Source organism: Neoarius graeffei, chromosome 28 (assembly GCF_027579695.1).
Source record: "Neoarius graeffei isolate fNeoGra1 chromosome 28, fNeoGra1.pri, whole genome shotgun sequence".
Taxonomy (NCBI): domain Eukaryota; kingdom Metazoa; phylum Chordata; class Actinopteri; order Siluriformes; family Ariidae; genus Neoarius; species Neoarius graeffei.
Genome location: NC_083596.1, coordinates 22,183,473 through 22,192,202, shown reverse-complemented (window position 1 = coordinate 22,192,202; position 8,730 = coordinate 22,183,473). Strand labels below are relative to the sequence as shown.

Below are 8,730 nucleotides of genomic sequence, written 5' to 3'. Positions count from 1 at the left end.
ATCAGAAGGTCCATCCTTCCAATTTTCCCAAATGATGTCCAGGATGCCATGAAGTTTGCGACCATACAATATTACAATAATGCATAGAGTAATGTGGGGCCTCTCATACTGCAAATAAAAGGAGCTCAAGCAATTTATCCCAATTCTGTGTGTCTTCCTGTACAAACATATGAATCATGTTTTTAAATATTTGGTCAAACCGTTCAACCAACCCGTCTGTCTGTGGGTGATAACTTCTCGTACGAATTGATTCAACCTGGGTTGATGTACTGGAGCTTGACAGACACCAGTGGGTATTCGTGAACATCATGTTCATACGCCACACCTTCACCACATGTGGTTCCCCCAATAGCTTACCTTGAACTTGGCTTTGGTGGATGGAGGAGTGATTAAAGCTTTAATCCACCAACATGCATGTAACAAATTTTATGTTTGGTCTATGAGGAACTGGAGACAGGCATGACAATTCAAGGTGCACTTTATTCTCACATTCACTTTTCAGTGAATACTAACACACGCGTGCGCGCTCTGGGAATGCAGCTCTCTCTCTCTCTCTCTCTCTCTCTCTCGTTACTGGCCACCTGAAAGACACACAGAGACGTGTTAATAGACAGCCAGTAATTAGACACAGGTGTAACTTGTCACATATTACTTGCTAGTTCAATCTTACTCCTCGCCTTTCACAGCCAATGTTCGACCACACCACCACACAACCCCACTGCCTGACTCAGGCTGGGGAGCCATCTGGCCTGCAGCTGACCCCCTTCCCAGTGGGAGAGGTAATCCACCACCACCATCTGCACCCCCAGCCTGTGGACCACCTTGAATTTGAAGAGCTGAAGGGCCAGATACCAAAGGGTGACCCGCACATTGGCATCCTTCATGCAATGGAGCCGCTGGAGTGGGGCATGGTCGGAACAGAGGGTGAAAAGGTGTCCTAGCAGGTAGTACTGGAGAGTGAGGACCACCCACTTGATGGCCAAACACTCCTTCTCTATGGTGCTGTACTTCAGCTCTCACATTTAGAGCTTGCAGCTGATGTACAGCACTGGATGCTCCTCCCCCTCCACCACCTGGGACAAAATGGCCCCTAGGCCTCTGGTCTGTAAAACAAAAAAGGGTCCTTGCCGCTTGGTGAGTAATTTTGAGCTCAACATGGACAGTAAAATGAACACTTTATCTCCTGGTGTTAATTCTCTTAGCTGTGCCCCTCTGTTGTACAGGTGGGATTGACATTCTTGTGCCTGTAGCAAATTCTCCTGGGTTATGTGACTCAGTGCATGGAGTCTTGCTCTCACGTCAAGAATGTACTGAATTTCATTTTTGCTTTGTGAAGGTTCCTCCTCCCAGTTTTCTTTAATGATGTCTAAGATGCCACAGGGCTTACACCCATATAGCAATTCAAACAGGGAAGACCCAATGGAGGCTTGTGGGACCTCACACACTGAAAACAACAGAGGGTCTAGTTACTTATACCAGTTTCTAGTGTTCCCATGCAGGGCCGGCTCTAGGTCTTTGGCTGACCTAGGCGAGATTGAGTTTTGGTGCCCCCCCAAGAAAAAAAACCCTCTAATAACATCTAAATAACACTTTAATCTAATCACTCTATTCTATTACTGTTAAACAATGTATGGTGTATGGACAATAAACAAGAAGTCATTTTTATCTTTTTCATTATTGTTATTATTGTTATCATTATTAACAAAGTGTCACAAAGTAAAATGACCACACAAATTCAATACATATCTCCATATAATGGGCAAAAACTCTTCCGCACCCTGTTCAAAGTGTAGTGCATGGACAATAAACAAGAAATTATTTTTAGTTTCTTTTTTGCTATTAAAAGTTAAGTCATCTCTGAAGAATTAACAAATTAAATGAATAAAAAAATTCTACAATTCTAAATTGTGCAAACTTGAGCACCCTGTTAGGACATCAATGGGCTGTATTTTCAAACAAAAGTGCTATTATGGGTACTTTGTTATTGAAGTCTATTGCTGTTTGCGTCTAGTTAGCTAGGCAGACATTGATTCAGGCGTCTAAAATATTAATTTTGCCACTATAATGGTTGATATGAGAGATTAGATCAGACTTACCTCTATACTTGGCTCTATTTGTTTCTTCCTGTAGCCTTCGTTTGCGCCCTTGCGCACCCGAGAGTTTGGATTTCTTCATTTAAGCACTTGTAGTCTGGGCTACTTTTTGCAGTGGATAGCCATTCTCATTCCCTGATGAACACCGCTCCCCCCGCCCCCCTTATAACCTATCATTGTGCATTTTTAGTAGGCATAAGGAAATCACCGACCACTACTGCATAGGCTACACTTGTTTTTCAACCTTTTTGAGCCAGGGCGCACTTTTTTCAATGAAAAAATCTCAAGGCACATCACCAATAGAAAATGTTGACTGAAACTAAAACGCTGTTGCCAATATTTACAATATACAGTCATTCTATAATTTTCCACGGTACACTTGGTGATCTCTACGGCACACTAGTGTTCCGCGGTACTAGAGTTCGGCAGCACAGTGGTTGAAAACACTGTATACCACTGATGCACTTGGTAACATCTCCATTCAATAACTCCATCCCTCCTTTTTGGTGGGGTTTTGGTCGCCCTTGGCGCCCCTGGGCACACTTTGAGCTCTAGACAATTGCCTAGGTCGCCTATAGCAATCGCCGGCTATGATTACATGTCCAAAACAGAGAATAGCCACAGATGCATACTTGCACGCCCGAAGACACACTATAGACAGGGCGAACCACTGTTGAGCGCTTATTGTTTCATGATTAACAACCACCACCACACCCCACCCCACCCCGCTTTTTTTTTGACAAATCGCACCCTGACTACATGCTTTGCTGTACAATTAAATTAGGCTAAGACATTATAATGCTGACTCATTTTCAGAATAGTGGAAGTCATAATTTTTCTCCCCCAGTTTCTGCGCCCCTGGATGGACGCAGCGCCCTTAGCATTTGCCTATATTGCCTATGCCACGGGCTGGCTCTGTCCCCATGAATGAACTTGCAAATCATGCTATAAGTGTTTGATTAAATACCAGTGTTGACCAGCCTGTGGATAGTAAACACTGGTATGAATTGATTTAATTCCCAATAATTTGTACAGTTTATACATAAAAGTAGTGCCTTGATCAGTCAGGATTTCTTTCAGAATCCTGACTCGGGAGGTAATGTGGAAGAGTGCCTCTGCAACACTATGTGCTTAGATACTGCGGAGAAGCACTGCTTCTGGGTATCACGATACATAATCCACTATGACTAACACAAAGCAGTATCTGTGTGCAGATCAATCTAATGGCCTGACAAGATCCATGCCAATTCTTTTGAAGGGGATCTCAATTAATGGTAATGGGTGCAATGGCACTTTTGGTGTGGCTGCTGGGTTTACCAACTGGCATTTGTAACAAGCTGCACATCACCTGCAGACATTGGCGCAAATCCCTGGCCAATAGAAATGAGCCATGAGATGATTTAGTGTTTTGTCCTGACCCCAGGATAAGTGGATGGGTGAGGCTTGGGCTAACCACCACCTCCACACTATGCTTTTCTCCCCAGAAATGAAGAAATATGGGCATTAGCAGATATTTGTGAACATCCCTGTGTATACACCTCATCTTCACCAGTTGTGCATTTCCCATTGCCCTGTACTGAATCAGGTTCTGATGCATGGAGGTCTGATTGCAACCAGAATCCACCAAAGCCTGATGTGTACTGCTTTGAATAGTCACAGAGGTTCAGTACATTCCTTACTTTGCTGTTGGCCAGCGTGCAGAACCGCTGATAATTTTCTTCAGGGTTGCAGCTGACCCATTGCAGTATAGTCCACTTCATGTCCGGATGTGCCAGCATGCTCGTGGCCTAGAGCTGCCAAGCCACAAGCTGTGCTTCTCCCAACAGGGCAAAATGTGAGCCACCCACTGTGAGGTTGGCCAAGAACTTGCCTCCATGACCAGGGGCGGACTGGCAATCTGTGCATTCTGGAAAAGTCCAGAACAGCTGTCTGGTCTATGGCCATCAGCCCTGTTCAATAACCAAAATTTTCAGTCTATCAACTAACAACAGGTGGCGCTAAGATGATAATTTATCCGTCAATCATTATTCCATAGGCCTAAAAGCCAACAAAGAAGAGTAACGTTAGTGTCTGTCAACAAAAAGATGGCAAGCAGAAAACGTAAGGAGAAAGGTGGATGGGAAAAGTTAAAACAAAAGAAAGTGAAGTCACTTGAAGAAGATGCTTCAAAATGTAGAAAGCTCACAGAGCTTTTTGGCAGCAGTGCAACTGCAAGCAGCAGCAGTAACGTTCATGTCACGTTATCACTGAGCAATACTGAGAACCAGGTGGACATCCAACCTGACCAACCACATGCTGATGATGATAGTCATGATGAGGGGCAGGCAGCTGAGGGAATTTCACCAGAGGAGGAGGTACCGGTAAGTGACAACAACATAAAACCATAGCATAAAACAGGTTACGTAAAGGCCACTCATAGACCCCTCTCATAGTAGGCCAATCTTCTATTGACTGGATTTGCGGTGTGATGATGAGAAATATGTGGTTTATTGCTGTCAAAACAAACACATAACTACCAAGCAAGCCAATTATAAATAGATAGGCAAGCACAAATGGCCGCGATTTCATATGTTCACCTCTGCATAATTCATGCAGATTAGGCTCTTTACGTTCAAGAGAACCAAAGCTCTAGCCTATCATTAACCAAAAGTTTGAGGAGGAGAAGTGTTTTCCATTTTGGCACTATTTATCTTTGTCTTATCTTTTGTGGTGCGTGGTGGAATGTCTGTGGAATAGGCTACAAATGTTGTTTGAAGGATGATTGGTTGAATGGTATCATAACTAATCACAGCAGCATTGCATTGTGCAATTTGTTAATAGCCTAATTTTAGATCTGTTTGTCAGGCTTACCTACCAAAATATCAGCATAATATTAAAACTATAAAATGTGTCAAGCAGGCTAATTCTTACACAGAATAGACCTAAAAGGCTAAAAATGTAATTGGGATTTAGGAAAACCCTCCAAATCTGTTTTATTCTTCTTGTCTGTAGCCTAGGTATCAAATGCTATGTTTATCCAAAGTTTTGGCTGTTTTTTAAAAATAGAATTTTGAGGTATAAGTACAGGTTTAAAGGCTGTCATTCCAAATAATACTATTAAACAAATGTTAATCAAGCATATGTCAGTGCACAGTGTGAAGGGTTTTCCTAGATGCCATTGCATAGTTTAGATATAATCAACAATAGCATTAGCATCCAACTTCATCTTTTCAATTGTTTATTCAGGTTGAAGATAGTGGCAGCTCAAAAGATGACAGGGAGAGTCCAGGAAAGTGCCAGAATGAGGGATCAGTGCCCCAATATTTCAGCCGCCCCAGTTCAGACAGTTACAGGCTGGAGACAGTTACAGCCTGGATAGTGACTGTATCATTGACAGAGTGGCAGAAAACAGTGACCTTCTGAGGAAACTTCTTCTCCCTCAGCACTAATTGTGCCAACCTTTAATAGCCAACATTCAGAATGACTGCTCAGTGTAATTATTGTTGGCAAAGTCAGTTACAAATATCAGTGATACAGATTTTTTTCTCTCTTTAAAATGTAAGCATAGAAGTGACTGTAAAATAGCAGTGTAAAAGACAATGTCTATGTTCATTTTTGTTTAGGAGATGCAAGTGATGTTTAGTCGTTCTTGAATATTAGGTGTTCTTGACTTCTTGAATAAACAATCATAAATAGTTCATCTCTGTGGGTTTTGTTATGACAGACAATATACCACTATAGCACTTTACTATAGCACTATAGTATAGTATACTATAGTATAGTGGGCCTATTTGGGGGGAAAGTCCAGGGCCGTTTTTTGGTCCCAGTCCGTCCCTGTCCACGACATGCTTGAGCAGCTCGAGGAAGGCTTCTGGGTTGTCCTGTGGCCCCATCTTCACCAGCTGAACAGGAACACTGGCCACAGGAGCACCCACTGGAGTACCCCTTGACTGGACCAAGCTCTGCACCACCTGCCGATCCTTTACCTGGGCCTTGCACAGGGCCTGGAAGCACTGCCCCTGTTTGATGGACAGTGTGTGAACCTCTTGGTGCTGGCATTGAAGGTCAATGGTGAGGGTCTGGAGGAGCTCCCTGACTGGTTTGGACTCCATGCTGGCATTTGTTCCTCAGGTCCTTGGTTTCGGCTCCAGTGTAACAATTTTTTATGTTTGAACAATGAGTGATTGGAGACAGGCATGACAATTCAAAGTGCACTTTATTCTCACTTTCACTTTTCAGTGAATACTATGACACACACACACACACACACATACACACACACACTTGGAACACAGTGCTCTCTCTCTTGTTACTGGCCACCTGAAAAACACACAGACACATTAATAGACAGCCAGTAATTAGACACATGTGTAACTTGTCACATTACTTGCTGATTCAACCTGACTTCTCACCGTTTATAGCGGATGCTTGACCACACCCTTGCTGCCACAACATGGTATGTACTACCTTGGATATTCACAGGTATGTGGTATACCCCCACCTCCATCATGTGGCACTGGTCTCAGGAGTTTCCAGGCTCCCTGCAGTGCCAGCACACCACAGAGCTGCTGGGCAAATGTGAATGGCTGGCTGACCACCTTCATGGTCAGTGTATAGAACCACTGATGGTGCTGCTCTGATATATGGGTGACCCACTATAGGATGGCTCATTTCAGGTCCAGGTACTCCAGCATGTTGGCAGTGGGCAGCTGCTGTGCTGCAAGCTGGGCCTCCCCAGATAGGATGTGCAGTAGCCAAGCTACTTGAGCCACTCTGGCCAACCCCATGCCTCTGTGGCTTGATCAAACAGCTCCAAGAAGGCCGCAGTTGACCCGTTGCAGTACAGCCCACTTCAGGTCTGGATATGCCAGCATGCTGGTGGTCTGGAGCTGCTGACCCACGAGCTGTGCTTCTCCCGATAGGGCAAAAGGTGAGCCACCCACTGTGAGGTTGGCCATGAGCTCGCCTCCGTGACACGTGATCATTCTTGAAGCCCCATCTTGGTGAGGTTAACATGGAAGAAGCCGGAACTGCTGCTGGGGTACCTACCATTGCAACCAGGCTCTGGAGCGCTTGCTGATCTTCCTACTGGGCCTGGAACAACACTTGGAAGTGCTGCCCCTGCTTCATGTGCATGGTGATAAGCACTTTGTCTTGGCGTTGGTGGGTAGTGGTGAGGGCATGGGTGAAGTCTGTGAAGGCGAGGAATCCATGATGGCACTTCAGCTTCATGTCCCAGGTTTCAGCAAAAGTGAAACACTTCAGGGGGTTGTGAGACTGAAGCGATGGAGACAGGTGGGTTACTTTGACTGGACTGGCAAGGCTGGGCAAACTGGCACACTGTGCTGAGGAAAGAGGAGTACAGATCCTGGGGGTCCAGGAGCACAAGAGAGTGCATGACGACCAGCCAATTGTCTACCACAGAGTTCATCACCTCATCTGCATGGCGCAATGACGCCCAGGCTGTGACAGGCGGCGTGGGGATAATGGTGAGCCCTCAAGCGTGAAAGGCTCTCCGTTCGGTACACCAGCACACCAACAGGATCCTTGTCACTGATTTTGAGGGGAATCCAGTAACAACTGTCATGAGTGTGTACTCTCCCACCAACGCAGCACCAGTCGAGGAAGTGGAGATGTTCTATGACAACCTGAGAACAGCTATCCACCACGTGCCGGCTCACAATTTCCTGACAATCCTGGGGGACTTCAATGCGAGACTCGGACCAGAAGATGCATCTTTCACATACCACAACAATACCAACTGCAACGGAGGACACCTAGCCACCATGCTCATGGAACACGAGCTTCTAGCCACCAACACCATGTTCCATAAGAAAATGGGCACGAGATGGACGTTCCAGGACCGAGGTATCAGTTTGCTACATCAGCTGGACTACATACTGGTAAGGAGGAAGTGGAGGACATCCATCCTGAATGCAGAGGCATACAGCATGTTCGACTCTGTGGGCTCTGATCACTGTATGGTCTCTATGAGGGTGCACCTGAGTCTGAGGGTCCCCAAACACACTCTGAGGGCCCGGCCTGATTGGGAGGCCTTCGCAAGAAGCCCCGACCTCCAGGCCAGTTACACAGCGGAGATGAGAGACCGCTTACACCTGCTGGCCGAGGAGGATGAGCCTCATACAACTTATGGGCAGTTTCTCACCACAGTCGAGGAGGCAACAAGGAGGTGGGTGCCAACGAAGGAGAGAAACAGAGCTTCCCCCAGATCCAAGCACCTGGAGGTCACGAGGGCATGGGCAAGGGTGGAGGCGGCACATAGGAACTTTGAGAGAGGGGACCACAGAGAGCTGGGAGGTGTTGAATGAGGCCAAACAACAACTGTTCAGCACCTACGACAAGATCAAAGGGGAGGAACTGATGGAGAAAGTGCAGAAAGTGGAGGCTGTGCATGGTGAGTGGCAATACATGGAAGGTCATCAATGAGACAAGCGGGCACAAGAGGTTGAGGGAGGGACAACTCGCAGGCTGCAGTCCAGTGGAGAGAGTGACCTGCTGGTTTACCTACTTCCGGGATCTCCTCGGCACACCCCCAACAATGGCAGGAGATGAGGAAGAGATGCCTGCAGTCCTTGCAAATCTTGAAATTGATGATGGCCCCTTCACAACTACAGAGTTTGCCACAGTGAAGTCCACT

The 8,730-nt window shown here is 45.9% G+C and overlaps 1 pseudogene; it reads left to right on the top strand.

Moving 5' to 3' along the window:
• The first annotated feature begins 6,734 nt into the window (after positions 1–6,734).
• On the top strand, positions 6,735–8,401 carry LOC132875435 (craniofacial development protein 2-like; annotated as a pseudogene).
• Positions 8,402–8,730: the final 329 nt, after the last annotated feature.